At 39.9% G+C, this 14,005-nt stretch overlaps 1 protein-coding gene across 1 annotated transcript in view; it reads left to right on the forward strand.

The window, feature by feature from the left end:
- Positions 1 to 14,005, forward strand: part of LOC143005826 (retinoic acid receptor beta-like) — a 53,498-nt gene that overhangs the window by 11,874 nt on the left and 27,619 nt on the right. The window lies entirely within an intron of this gene.

A 14,005-nucleotide genomic window follows, 5' to 3' on the forward strand; every position in this document is an offset into this window, starting at 1 on the left:
ATCTTTAGATTTATGGCAATATATTAGGTTTACAGCAATATACACGGTGGCCCATTAAGTTGGAATAAACAATTATTCCATGGGCAACAGTATATTTATATACACTGTCGCACATAAAGTTGGGATTCAAGATCATTCCAACTTTATGGGTGACCGTGTACTTGTGAGTTCAGGCTAGGTAACCCAACCTCTAACTCTTAACAACATGGCAAATGTGGATCATCTATGATTATTTTTAATGGGCTCCAGACTTCTGAACTTCCCGACTTCCTAACCAGTAAAGAGCTAATTTTATATTTCGTGAACAACACTTTTCTTGTATTTATAGTGCAAGAGGTTCTCTCCCTCTGCTCGACATAATTTGCACCTGAGTTGGTCATCTATCTTAAAACTGAATTGCTGCCAGTATATTTAAAATATAAACATTAGAGATATGCTAAACAAAATCCGTAAAAAAAAAGAGAAGAAGGTTAAAGAGACATCTTTCTTTAGGTCATCATGATGGGATTACATTGCTGGGTTCATTTGTTCTGATTTCTTGGACATGTCTGTCCTCTGCTTAAGTCTCTATTGTACAGGACACGTATTGTGACAGTAATTAATGCAATACACAATATTTGTTGCTTCTAAGTAAGGAACTAAGCCCATTGTTGGTCAAGAATATTCTGAAAAGTTATTATATGTAACATATAAGTATTGGAATACTTCTACAGTAGAGGAAGTATTGATGTCAAGTTACCATTGACATCATTGTGTAAGTGACTTCCTCCACAAGGCAGCTGCAGGATTACTGTACTACCAAGTACTCCCAGAGAAAGCAACTACCACTATCATTTGTAGCTCACACTATTCATATTCTCTGTAAATAAATCACAGCTTCTTAAAATTTAGTAATTGTATGTGGCCAAATTGTGATTTGGATTTGTATTTCACTAATTATGAAACCCTATAAGTTTTGCACAAAATGAATAATCTGTATCATAACAAAGTACATGGATGGAGACAGAAAAATCCTCTCAGACATGAATCACCCGTCCAGTCTATCATCACATTCTGAAGCACCAAGACACCTCTACCGTTATTTGATTTAGGAATTGAGAAATGATTTCGCACCTCTGCTCTCACAGCAGTTGCTAGGCAACAGCTTACGCCCACATGCCCGTAAACACTGTATATGTAAATATATTCTGTTCAAATATAAGTTTAAAGCATCACTGAATAAGTCTGTAAATGTTTAACAAGCAATGAAATACAGTCATTATTTACATTTCTTTGTTAGAGGGAGAAGTAGCAGTAATGTGTTTTTATTAACTAATTACCAGCAACACTGCACCTCTTTTATCTGTGAATTCCACACGTTCTCCATAGACATATTGTATAATTTTATTCTCAGCGATGCAGTGACTGGAGTGAAGGAGACTGCAGTGTGCAGCTCTGAGCAGAGAGGCCTCCTTCTCTCCTCTGTGCTGTAATTGAAACAGTGGTATGCCAGGAATCCTTTGGAGTTTTTGGCCCAGAGGGAGGTGGTGATCAGCTCACTCACTAGGGTTTGGGTCAAACTAAGTTCTCCCATGAACTCCCATGCCAGTGTAAGCCTCATCTTAACAGCCTGTCATGACCTCCTGTCTACCCTGCATTGGCTCTCATTTACACACAGGAGACACATCACAAATACATAGATGGAATTTACATACTGTTCATAACATGCAGTGTTTAAACTGTGGCGCATTCATGCAAATGCAACAACAGTTTGCTTTGCACACACACATGCCCACGCGCACAGACGATTAAGTGTAATATCATCATGGCATAATTTGATCACATGGCTGTCAGAGCACCATTAGTGCAGATTGTGGTTTAGCAATGGCAGATTTAGGGGGTGAACTGTCAGTCGTCCTGACAATATGGGCAGTATAACAGAATTTAATTTCATGCATCCTCCAAATCTACAGAAGGCTGTCGTAGAAATACTAATTTTATGGTGGAATAGCTATGATTTTTCCGACATCCTGACTCAAGAGGCTTTAAGCAGTGGGTTATGTTTTTTTCAGTATTGCATTGCTTTCTCTGTCACAAAGGCATTTGTTTGTGATGAAAGACCTAAGTCCCTTCTATTGAGAAGATGCAACCAAGCATGCTCTACAGCTGTAGGACTTTAGGCAGCCAGAAGAGACTTTTACTGCCCATTGAATGTGCCAATTACAGCCACCAACAGACTCGGAGAAAGAGAGAGAGAGAGAGAGTGTGTGTGTGTGTCTTTATTGCTGGCTGAACACATGCTCATGTACACTGATGTGCATACACATTATGCACTCACACATACAAGCAATTCAGTTCAGTTTCACATTTGCACAGAAGATCAGTATTTTTTCTGTTGAATATAATATTAACAATGTAAGAGCATTGGATCCTTTGAGTTTATCCAACGGCACTCCCAGAAGACAAACCGTGTGTGTTATAGAGCTGCTCCCTACTGTTCCAGTGTTTTAATAAAAATGTTTTTCGGGCGGACAAAGTAGGATGATCTACAATTGACCTCAAAGTATGTAGAGCTAGTAAAATATTATATAGTGTAATTGTGTTATGCATGCTTAACTGTCACACACTATTTCCAATCACTGCACATGCATGATGTCCCGTGGACACTAAAGCAGAGGGAAGACGTGCATATTGTCATAACTGTCGTACTCTTGCATGGCCTTAGGACTGTTGGGTGGTAAAGTGCTTGCAGGCGTTTATTTTGAAAGTTGAGTGTGTGCAGTTTGCAGGCACGGAATGACATATACAAGAGATGGAGTTCATTTGTGCGTGTTATTTATGTCTTGTTATGAATATAACATATTTTGGTTGCTCAATATTCTATTACTCTTTTGTCAAAGACAAGGAATAACAAACACCAAATACCTGAAGCATTAAAACAGTACTGGGGCCAGACCTAGGGTTATGTGAAGTAACAAAATTAGAGTGATGCGGTTTTCAAATGGAAACAGTTTGCAGTAGTACAGAATAATTTGTGTCAACACTTGTCAATATTTGTAATGGAGACATTCAGCAGTTGAGCAACACATGGTAATAATGTGTTTAGTTTATTTCAGATTTTCTTATTGGCACATTCCTACATATTTACATTGCAACTCACCTAATTTCAACACATAATATATCATTTATTTTATATCTTTAATTTTAGTTGTGACTACTAATCGCTACCTTTTTATGAAGTGATCAAAATAGGTCATTATCATCAGAAAGCAGTGGTAGCTGTGCTGTGCTTTGGTTACACCCCTCGCTCACTCAGCAGGACTGCTGTGTACACAGAGCTGATTTGAAATGTTAAATCAGGGAGCAAACATATGGGCCTCCAGAAGCACATGCATATGCATCTGTGTCCATCCAAAGTCAAGGTAGCCTTCACATCCAGTCACCCCTGTACTTTTTGTTCATCTGATAACTTTTTACGTGTCCTTCTGCCCGCACAAAATGTCCCAGATACAGTACCATCTTTACCTCCATCTTTGCATTTTGCTTGTCCATTGGTTGGTTGTTTTGTTTGTGGTGGCATAGGTAACTCAAAAAGTGAACTTCCACAGTACTTGATGCTGATCTAGTATCGGGCTGATTCTTTGCACGATTACTTAAGATGTAGTACACCCAAATGAAAGGAAAAACAAATCCAGCTTATGTATCCCCTGTTAGTTGATGCAACTGATCCAAATCCAGTAAAATCCAATAAAAACTACTGTTACTGCACTGTAATACAAGCAGTCCTATTTAGCAAGTAATAGTATAAAGTATTAGTAGTAAAGGTATAAAGTAATATGTGTTTCTTCTCCTCCTCTCTTTGGTGACAGAGGAAGTGTTTAGCGTTCTGGCCTTTGTGGGTTTCTCTGCGTGGAGTTTTCATGTTCTTCCCAGTCTAATGTTTAGAATGGTTTGGAAAGGCATGTCTAACAGTAGCAAACACTCTTACGTTTCAATGGTCCTCATGCCAGTGAAGAGGACAATGCTGAATGTTAGCATCACTTGAATATTTATCTTATATGCTTCAGACTCATACTTGTTTCGTTTTTCTTCTCACTGATACTTTTTTCTGTCTACTTGTGTTTGGGATCATATCCGGATATTGGAACCATATGGACTCATAGCATTGTTCTCACCTGCATAAATGTATGCAGCTTTTAATGTTGTTAATATTTTGCATTACCTCGTAATTGTCCAGAAGGAAGAAAAAGTTAAATCTTTAGGGACGTCTTGACCGCTGACCGCTTAATACTCTAAGCATTGAACACTTCTTGTGCTTTCTATTTCACTTCAGTCCTGAGGCACTGACACAGAGATTAATTTGATGGAACTGGTATAACACGCCAGATATAACCCCTTGGAATAAAACTCAATTAAAATGTCCGGAAATCCCAGGTCTGAGCTGTTCCATACACAAAGTTGTGTGGATTAACACTTTCTAAGTAGGATTTCATTCTTGTGTCACCTAGTCTCATGAAGCCAGATTTGCTGGCTTTCTCTTATTGGCTAACATGAGCACATGTCATGACCTCAATATTATAATGCTCTTGCTGCCATTTTAGTCCAAAAATGAAGTGAAGAATGTCTTGTGGGATTATTAATATTATTGTTATGGGGCTGAATGGTTGAGGATGGTAGAGGGGTTGTAGGAATCAAAAGGTTTCTGGTTTGTATTCCGGGCTTCTCCTAGAGAGCCTGTCGAATTGTTGTTGAGCAAGACACCGAGCCCCTACGTGCTTCTGCAGACTTGGCTCCTTGCATGACTCATGACTTACTGCTGGTACATGTTTGAATGCAGCAACACACATTATCACACAATCATGTATCAACACCTTTGATCACACTTTGATATTTCATTGTATATTGATCGTATACATAATGATAATATTTTCTTTTCAATCTGTCGCTGATTTTATAGAAGTTATTCATTTCATTTTTTCTTGTTAGGGAAACATGCAGAAAACACATTTCTTACTGGTCCCTTTCTACACACTGCACATATCATAATCTACCTCCCATGTGGGTTTTCTTTCCTTCTTTCTTCTCTCCTGCATGGTAACATTGTGGACGACTTGAGGGAAAACCCAGTTGAGTTGACAGAATGAGCAGAGAAGACAAGGCTCTGCTGGAGCCTTTCTCTCTGTGCGTTCTACCTGTCATGATAATCTACACAGCTTCCCCTGGTGCAAGCACTCAGACCATAATACGATTTGTCAACATTGAATTACCTAAAAGACCTCAGAGCGTAAATAAAGACAGAAAAATCAAATGGACAGGGTGAGGGCCACTCATCACTTGCAGAACTGTGACAATCATAGATACTGAAGCTGTTGTAACATGACATCACGTCTCCTTGCAGAGGCGTCCACCGCTCAGCTGGTAACACTATTTAATGTATTTTTCATTGATCATCTGATGGTCAGTAAAAGGGCGAGACTGTTGGTACCTGTACTGAATAAGAACTGATAAGAGCTCTGTTTGATGTGACTGAACACAGGTGTCTCTTTCTTCCCTTTGTTTGGGTAATTATGAGTCAACTGCTGATATTGATGCTTCAGTAAAGATGTTATGTAGACCTGTCTGTCTTGGTCTCTGGTTTCATTGCCTCCCACTCGACTACTGAGTGGGAGGCAGTAGTCGAGTGGGTAGAGCTTCCGCCTAAGAACCGGAGGGTTGCCGGTTCGAGTCCCTGCCGAGGTGCCCCTGAGCAAGGCCGAACCCTCAATTGCTCCCCCCTCTGCGAAGGGTGGTAATATAATGTAATGTAAGTCGCTTTGGATAAAAGCGTCTGCCAAATGATCGTAAAATTGTGTATTTAATACAACGGCTTTAGGGTTGGGAGTAAAAATCTCTCATCTGAATATTGTTTCATAGAGACCATTTTCACTCGTGTAACAATGAAACGTTATGTAACGTAACAATGTTACTGCTGTGCTTGGCAGAGCTTCCTGTTCACTCTGTAGTTTCTATGGAATTTAACACTTACCACCTTATTTTAATCAAAGTAGTGGCAAATGATTCCGATCATTCAACTCATTCAATTTTTTATGTAGCGCCAAATCACAATAAAGGTTATCTCGAGGCACTTTACATATAGAGCATTTAAAGAAACCCAACATTCCCCAATGAGCAAGCACTTGGCAACAGTGGCAAGGAAGAACTCCACTTTAATGGGAAGAAACCTCAGGCAGAACGGGAGTCTAGGTAGGCGGCCATCTGCCTTGACCGTCTGGGTAGACAGAGAGAGAGAGAGAGAGAGAGAGAGAGAGAGAGAGAGAGAGAGAGAGAGAGAGAGAGAGAGAGAGAGAGAGAGATAGAGAGAGAGAGAGAGACACACAGAGAGGCACAGCAACAACAACAATAGTACCAGTGTAAATGATGATAATGATAATACTAATAGCAGGACATCGCTTCCACAAGAACCTGTGAGACAAAAGAGCTCAGAAAACTCTGGGGAAGAAGTAAAGTTAGTGATATGCAGTAATGATGCAATGACATATGCACAGATAGAGAGGGGAGGAGGAGAGAGGAGCTCAGTGCATCATGGGAAGTCTAGGACTATGGCAGCATAACTAGGGGCTGGTCCAAGGCAAGTCTAGAAGATAGTCTAGATAATTTACGGGTTCACCACAGTTCTATACTTTTAGACATGCTTGATGAAATATCCTGCAATTCTTGAGACAAATGTAAAATAAGCTGTGGTGTCTTTGTATTGTTGTGTCAGTGGGACTTGTGGCTGGTTGATTTTCATTCCTCCACTGCTGTAGCTCCTTATGTCTTATAAAATGTGCCTCCGTTTCATCATATTTTTGTAATCCCCATCCTTAAACTTTTGCAGGTTCAGGTTTTTTTTGTTTCAAACGTATGAGAGGGATTAGAAACACACTTACCACTACGAACCGTTATGAGGCTTATACAGCGTAATTGTAATAGAAATAATTGGGGATATAGTGAGAGAATATATTATGTTTGTTGATATCCTATAGATGCAGGGGTCGTTCCTTCCTGATGAGGCATTGCTTTATCTCCGAGTATGTCTAGACTAAGTCTCTCAATACATTCATTCTCTTCAGACAGAGAGCAGGAAACAAGACAAGGCTGACAGCAGTGCATGGTAAATGGTGGTACTTTGCTGAAACATCTGTTACAAAATTACAGTATTCCCTAAAACTGAGCTTGCAAGCTTTGTGAGAAAACAGTATTAGACTCAATTTAGCTCTTACACAACATGTCTAACTCAGATACTTAGAAGTTGCTGTCTGTGTTTATTCAGTTCATAACTTGCAAGTCTTCTTAAGAGATGATATAAAATACTCGAAGACGGTTAAGTGTGAGAGAATCATGAAGAGTGTTTGTCAGTCTGAAACAACGGATCATGAATTTTCAGGAGTTTGTTTGATACAAAACATTTTCACACACACAAGAGTCAGTTGCCAAAGATTTGTATTTTCAGTTTGCCTTTATCTGAACTCATGATAACTGTAGTGGTAGATTGTTATATCACTTTTAATAGTGTATGTACTGTATGTATAGAAAGGTTTGTTAAGAATCTTGGATGGAGAAAGAGAACACTCAAGATGGACTCAAAATGCGGGGCAACACAGGGGTTAAAAGGATATTTAATCACAGAAAACACACACGGTAACAGAAAACACTCAAATAAAGGGATACTCATATACAAGCTTAAGGCTACAAGAAAACGGGGAAGTCTATCAGAATGACGCAACAGAAAATCCTACAAAATAAAACAGGAAACCAGCACAAGAAAAACACAAAAACAGAAAGAAAAAAAAAGGATCTAATATTATATTAGACATTAAGAAATATTCAAAATGACATAAAATACAAAATACTATGAAATAGTATTTTGTAAGAATTTCTTACCACCGAACACCCAGTGTTGATTTTTAAATCAAGCGTAAACAGTACATTTAGATAAAATTACTTAAAAATTTCAAAACAAAAATATTTTTTTGGCTCTTCTAGCTCGATTGTTCATGTTGTGTGTGTGCGACTGTGCGTTGGTACACACTTGAATGTAGTTGTCATGGAGGGAGTAGATGATAATTGGACCATAACCGTAGTGTAAGCTAAAACCTGAAGTTGAACTGAAATATTTAATTAAATATTATAAATTATATTATAAATAAGTAAAAAAAAAAAAAAAAAAGATATGTATCAATAAATATTTTAACATTGTTTTAATAATTATACTTAAAATTAACATGGTATAGTACTTATCATTATTCCCCTTCCCTGCTAGCATCAGTGTAGTGAATAGGCTTTGCTCCTCTGCATGGGACAGGTCAACAGATCGTTGGTGAGCTGTGGTGAGTATTATGTGTTAGTGAGTAGAATAGAGCTTCAAGACGGCTTCTGATCGCTCCGGGGGCCCCACCAGGTTCACGAGCCGAAAGATGAGCGCTGAATGGTGAGTGGCAACCTGAAGAATGGGGCCTCAGTGGGGCATCTGTGGAGGGCTGTGTGATCTGAAACCTCCACATTCTGTTGTGCGTTGTGTCTTTAGGCCTCTCACTCAGCCTGTAGTTTTGTGTCTCCGCAGCTATTCAGAGCAGGTTGGGTGAGTCACACGGCTCCTTTATTTAGGTCTCTGACTGGCTATCTCTGCTTTTTCCTCCTCCTCTTGTTCTCTTCTTTTTGCCTTCTTCCATCTAGATTTCTTTTATTCAACCTCTCAGTCTATCTCTCTATCTGTGCACTTCAGGTGCTTGGTTGGACAGATGAGATCAGCAGTAATTGGGTTTCAGGGGGGAGGGGTAGAAAGGAGGCAAAAAGTGAGGAGGAGGAGGAGAAGTGTGAGGGACTGACAGACTTGTCTCGTGTTTTTTGGTATTGTAGCTGTTTGTGCCTTATCTTTTGAGGTTTCACATTTGCCACGGTAACAATGCCTGGCTTTGTGCTCTCTGTGTTCTTTTGTCCTGTTTTCCTTCCATTTTCAGTTGCACTCAACCTTGATAAAGCAGGTGAACCAAAACATAAGCCATGTCCCAGAGGAAACCTTGTTTTTCCATAATGTCAATTGTTGAGAGGAGCTGAGAAGAGTTTCAGCTTCTACAAAACCACATTGCACAGATATTCGGGCCTTGATGTGCTTGAGAAAATGTTAGGTGTAGTCAGTTGTGGACCTTTCTATCCACTGGGGCTTAACTGTAAAAGGATCCTTTATGTAAACTTAAGCGGTACTCCTAAGCCTTTGTAGTTTGGTGACACCTGTGATGCATCCTTCTCCCACCATTGTTTTGGTGGTTCAGTCTATCACAAGTGCCACCCTGTTAGGAAAAATAGCCAAGGCCCTAGAGACCTTTATATTTGTATAGTCTTTGTAATGCCTGTGCATTCTGGCGCCCCCTCTGGAAGCTGACAGTCTCAGCTGGCACTAAGCATGGCCCTCGCACTTTAGACTAGTAACTTTTGGTGTTTCGCCCTTCCAGCATATACAGTGCATCATCAGGTACAGTAACACACAAAAACAACACACACATTGCAGTGAACAAACTTGGAATTTATATTTACTTATCTTACACTTTCTTTTCTGCATCATGAAAGCTGCTTTTTATATAAAAACAAGAACATCAGTTGCGAAGATAAATGTTGAACAAGATGCTCACATGGTCAAAACAAATGTAAATATTTTGTCTGTGTTAATTGATTGATTTAGGATCATGTTGAATTCTGATGGGAGACTTATTTTGAGGGCTTGTGTACAAATCTAAAATAGTTCAAATAAATAATTAGTTGCGGGGTCAAAGTTAATTTCGCCATACACAGTTGTGTATCATCATGTTCATCAAGATGCGTTATGGTATATTTTTCTTAAAAAAATCTTAAAACATCAATTTTATCAGGATATTGTATATAACAGTAATTGTAAAATGTCCTTCCTCCTTGTCCCCGTTGTTCCTGAACTCTGTCTCGTCTCTCCAGTGAACTGCAGGTGTAAGTAATAGCCTGGACTAGATAAACTGGATAAATATCAGCCACCACACTCAGACTCTCACACACACAGACACACACATGCACTACTCTACACTCGGCCTCCTCCTCATTTTCTGGAACCCCCTAGTGTCTCCAGTGTCCTCTCCTCTTTCCACAGCAGTGATAAGATGTCGACACGATTAAGAGCGAAAGCTAATCCGCCCCTCTGCCTCTCTCTCTCTCTCTCTCTCTCTCTCTCTCCCCTCCCCCCTCCCCTCTCTGTCCTCTGCCATACTGAATGCTCAGGCAAAACAAAACAGCACGGTGGATTTGAAAGAGCCATCGCGAGTAAGATGGACAGCCAGCTGATGGCAGAAACAGAGAGAGAGCGAGAGCGAGAGAGAGAGAGAGAGAGAGACAGAGCGAGGGGGGGAGGGGCAGGGGGGATGAGGAAGAGGAGGAGGCCAGGTGGACAAGGGGTTGGATTGTGGTTAAATAATTAATGGGTGGCACTTTCGTTTTTTAATCTGTAAATGAGAAGGCCTAAGATGGCGGGGCCGTCACACCGACACCCGATCCCTGGCCCATTAAGACAACAAGATGTTGGATAATGATCTCGGTTAAGGTGCAGTTTATCAGTCTAGGGGGAAGTGGCCTCATCTCCCAGGTGGCTGGGCCTGTGTCCCCTGATGCCCCTACATCACATCTCAACATGGCCTTATCTACACTTGAACATGCTTAGGAGGCAGTTCTAGTATGAAGAGTGTTGTGGCTGTCAAAAACTCACTTGCCAATATCTTTACAAAGCATTAATTATTAGTGGTCTGAGGAAGCATATGTTACTGGTATTGCTTGATATAATGAACACTATAAATTCTAGTCATAAAAATGTCTTTCTTTATCTGACACAGACATTCATTTCTAATTAAACCTTTAAAAGGGTTTGCTGATTTGCTCCTGTTTGATTCATTGACTGAACCCTTCCACCGTCTCTTTCACATTTAAAGCCCGTTAGTAGTACTGGGGTGGAATCTGCTCTTTTCCTTTGAAGGCTTTTATTGGGAAACATCAATAGGAAATGTGGAGGTTCATTAACAACTAAACAATGAGAACAAACAGGAAGGAAGGTCGAGTTGATTTGATTTTGAGGCATATCCAGATCAGGAAACGCATGCAGGATAACATTAACATTAATAACAACATAGAACATAAATAAATGATATTGACATTTTTGGCTGTTTATTTGGATTACAATATATGCTTGGTCAGGGATTACATTTAAACAAATTAACTGAGAAACATGCAGCTTTAGCGTCATGTTGCTAAGGCGATGCTGATTCAGCAGATGCTCATGCTACCCACAATTCTTGCATGCTTTAGTGTACCTTTGTATAATCCCACTGGAAGTTCCTTTTGCACACCCGGCCATTCGAGGAGAGGGAATTTCTCTTGGAATTGCTTTTTAAAAAAAGGTTTTTCCTTTTTTCTTATACGTTAAGGTTTTCTCTGGAGTTTTTCCTTGTCTTCTTAGAGAGCTTTGGGCGGGGGCGGGAATTTTCCTGACGTTTTGCGGCCCTGTAAAGGTGACATTGTATGTGATATTGGGCTATAGGAAGATAGAAGCTGACTTGACTTTGTTGAAATTTGCACTCTGAGTGAATGTGTATTTTTAATTCATTAACATTCTTCATTGTTGTATCACTCTCCTGTCTTCCGACTTGGACCAGTTAGGGATGGCCAAAGAATGTATGAAATAGTGTGCATTTTCAGTCTTTAAATTATTGCTGTTGATGAGAGGAACACTGATTTCTTGGAATTGAGGGTGTCACTTTGTAGCAGAAGCTCGAAGCTTCATATTGGCACACAAACCATGGATGTTTGACTCATTTACAGCATGTCTACCCAGCTAAATCCTGTGATCCCCCAACCCCCAAGCTCCACTCTATCTAGGTAAACACCTTTGTAAAACTCTTAGCTCAAGGGTGTCCTTTGGTTACACATTTATAAGCATCAGATGAGTAACCCCGCAGGACAAGCGCTGGCAAAGATCAGAGCGGTCTCCAGTCTCAGGTCAACACTTGTTTCCTGTGGCAATGGAGGGGAATTAAAAGAGCAGAGAAAAAGACAAAGGAGAAGAAACAAGGAGAAACAATAAAGAGGAAAATATTATGATTGTATGTGTCTCATCTAAGCGAGTTATGCGTTTGACTCACAGCATCTGTTCAACACTGCTGCTGAAAAACCATCGGAGACAATTAGACAAACACCATAACACATATATCCTACATATACACTTATATACAGCATGTGAGGGGGCATGTCTTGTGACATTATTAGTGGGTGAGGATAAGATGATTTTTTTTCACTTTACAATTAATAAAGCCACCATAAATTAAGGCATCAATCTACTGAACCAAGTTATTTATATGTCAGTTTGTCTTTAAGGCACCTGTTCTTCGGTGGTGGAGAGATTTCATGCAGAATTGTGTGACACAATAGTAAATTCAACGTAATGAAACCACACTGATTTCCAAAATAAAGCTGCTAATTTGGGCTTGTTCCATATAGTATCTAGTTTGATTGAGCTTGTTGTTAAATATCCATTCTAATTTATCTTTGTACTATTTTATTTCATTTATTTTGTTTATTTAGTTGGCCATTTGGTAATTTGGTTATAATTTCTGTCAGGGCATTAGAAATGTTGTATGTATGAAATGCCTCTCCTGTTGAAGATAAATTAATTACATTTAATTGAGCAATTGGTTTCTCTGCCACTTAAAAAAGCTTTTGGTTGGGTCATTGTTGTGTCGAGCAAAATTGCAGTTCACAAAATCCAACAAACACTTTGTTATATTAAAGCGGCGTATCTTTAGGTATGGTGGAGTCATGGTGGATGAAGACCGTTAACAATTCTGGTTGCTAATGCTACAAGCTAAAAGCTATTTCAACAAAATGTGCATAATTTGCAGTTTTCTGCAATGCTGCATAATTTTCAAATATTATCAAAACTCATTTCATTTTAACTTCATATTTGAACAAGCAATAAATGTAAAACACGTTACTTGTTTCTTACTGAAGCACTTTAACATCAATAAATGGAGAGTTAAACTCAAAAGAGTGACTGTGAACCTTTAAAGTAGTTTCATTCAACTTAAATGACAGCTAGCAGCAGCCAAGACTACTTTGATCCCTCTGGCCCATTGTGCTTCTGAATCTGCAGAAGTGGGATGTTCTTCCTGTTGTGCATTGTTAAGTTGTTGGCCTTTACAACTAACAGGAGATAGAGAGGTTCAAATACACATACAGAATATAATGTGTTATTTACTTATCCTTTTTTAAAAGCTGAAGCCAAAATGATCTTCAGAAACACTACACTACACAATAAATGCACAACACATACGCCGCCGCCTCTACTAGTCTCTACCCCCTATAATATAACCCCCAACACATTGTACAGCACTTATCACACACACACAGATTTCCAAGGCTAAGTGACCTGCATGCTCTCAGGTCTGAATGACGTAAGTACTCAGGTAGCCTTGAGTTCTGCAACGAACCTGAACACACTTATATGACGGCTGATGGCGGAGCAGGCCAGTTCCATGGTCATCCATCAAACCTCAGAGGTAATGTCTCAGAAATCACTCGGCTTACATCAGCCAGGATAAAGGCCTCTATTAAGAAAATGAATAATACCAAGGGAGGGGAGGTGACCTCGGACCGGTCACGTGTCATCAAGGCTGAGACACGATTGGTTGCGTTGGGTTGGTGTCTGTGCTACTGAGGGGGCGGTCCAGCGGTTGACGGATGCTCGAGGCCGAGGTGAGATGGGCTACAGAGTCAGCCATTTCATTCCTGTGATCTAATCTGTTACCCATCATGCATCCTGCTCCGCTAATGAAAAGGCAAGGTCCCATCAGTCACAGGAAGGTATGGTAAATGGAATTTTAACCCCCCTCTTATACTGAATGAAGCTCCTCAGGCACAGAGGCAAACGCTTGCAAACATGTGAGAAAGGACTTGGATGATGGACGATCATTGCAACAGACCG

The sequence above is a fragment of the Genypterus blacodes genome, unplaced genomic scaffold, assembly GCF_046128005.1.
Source record: "Genypterus blacodes isolate CSIRO-AG114 ecotype Tasmania unplaced genomic scaffold, CSIRO-AGI_Gbla_v1 ptg000072l_1, whole genome shotgun sequence".
Classification (NCBI taxonomy): Eukaryota; Metazoa; Chordata; class Actinopteri; order Ophidiiformes; family Ophidiidae; genus Genypterus; species Genypterus blacodes.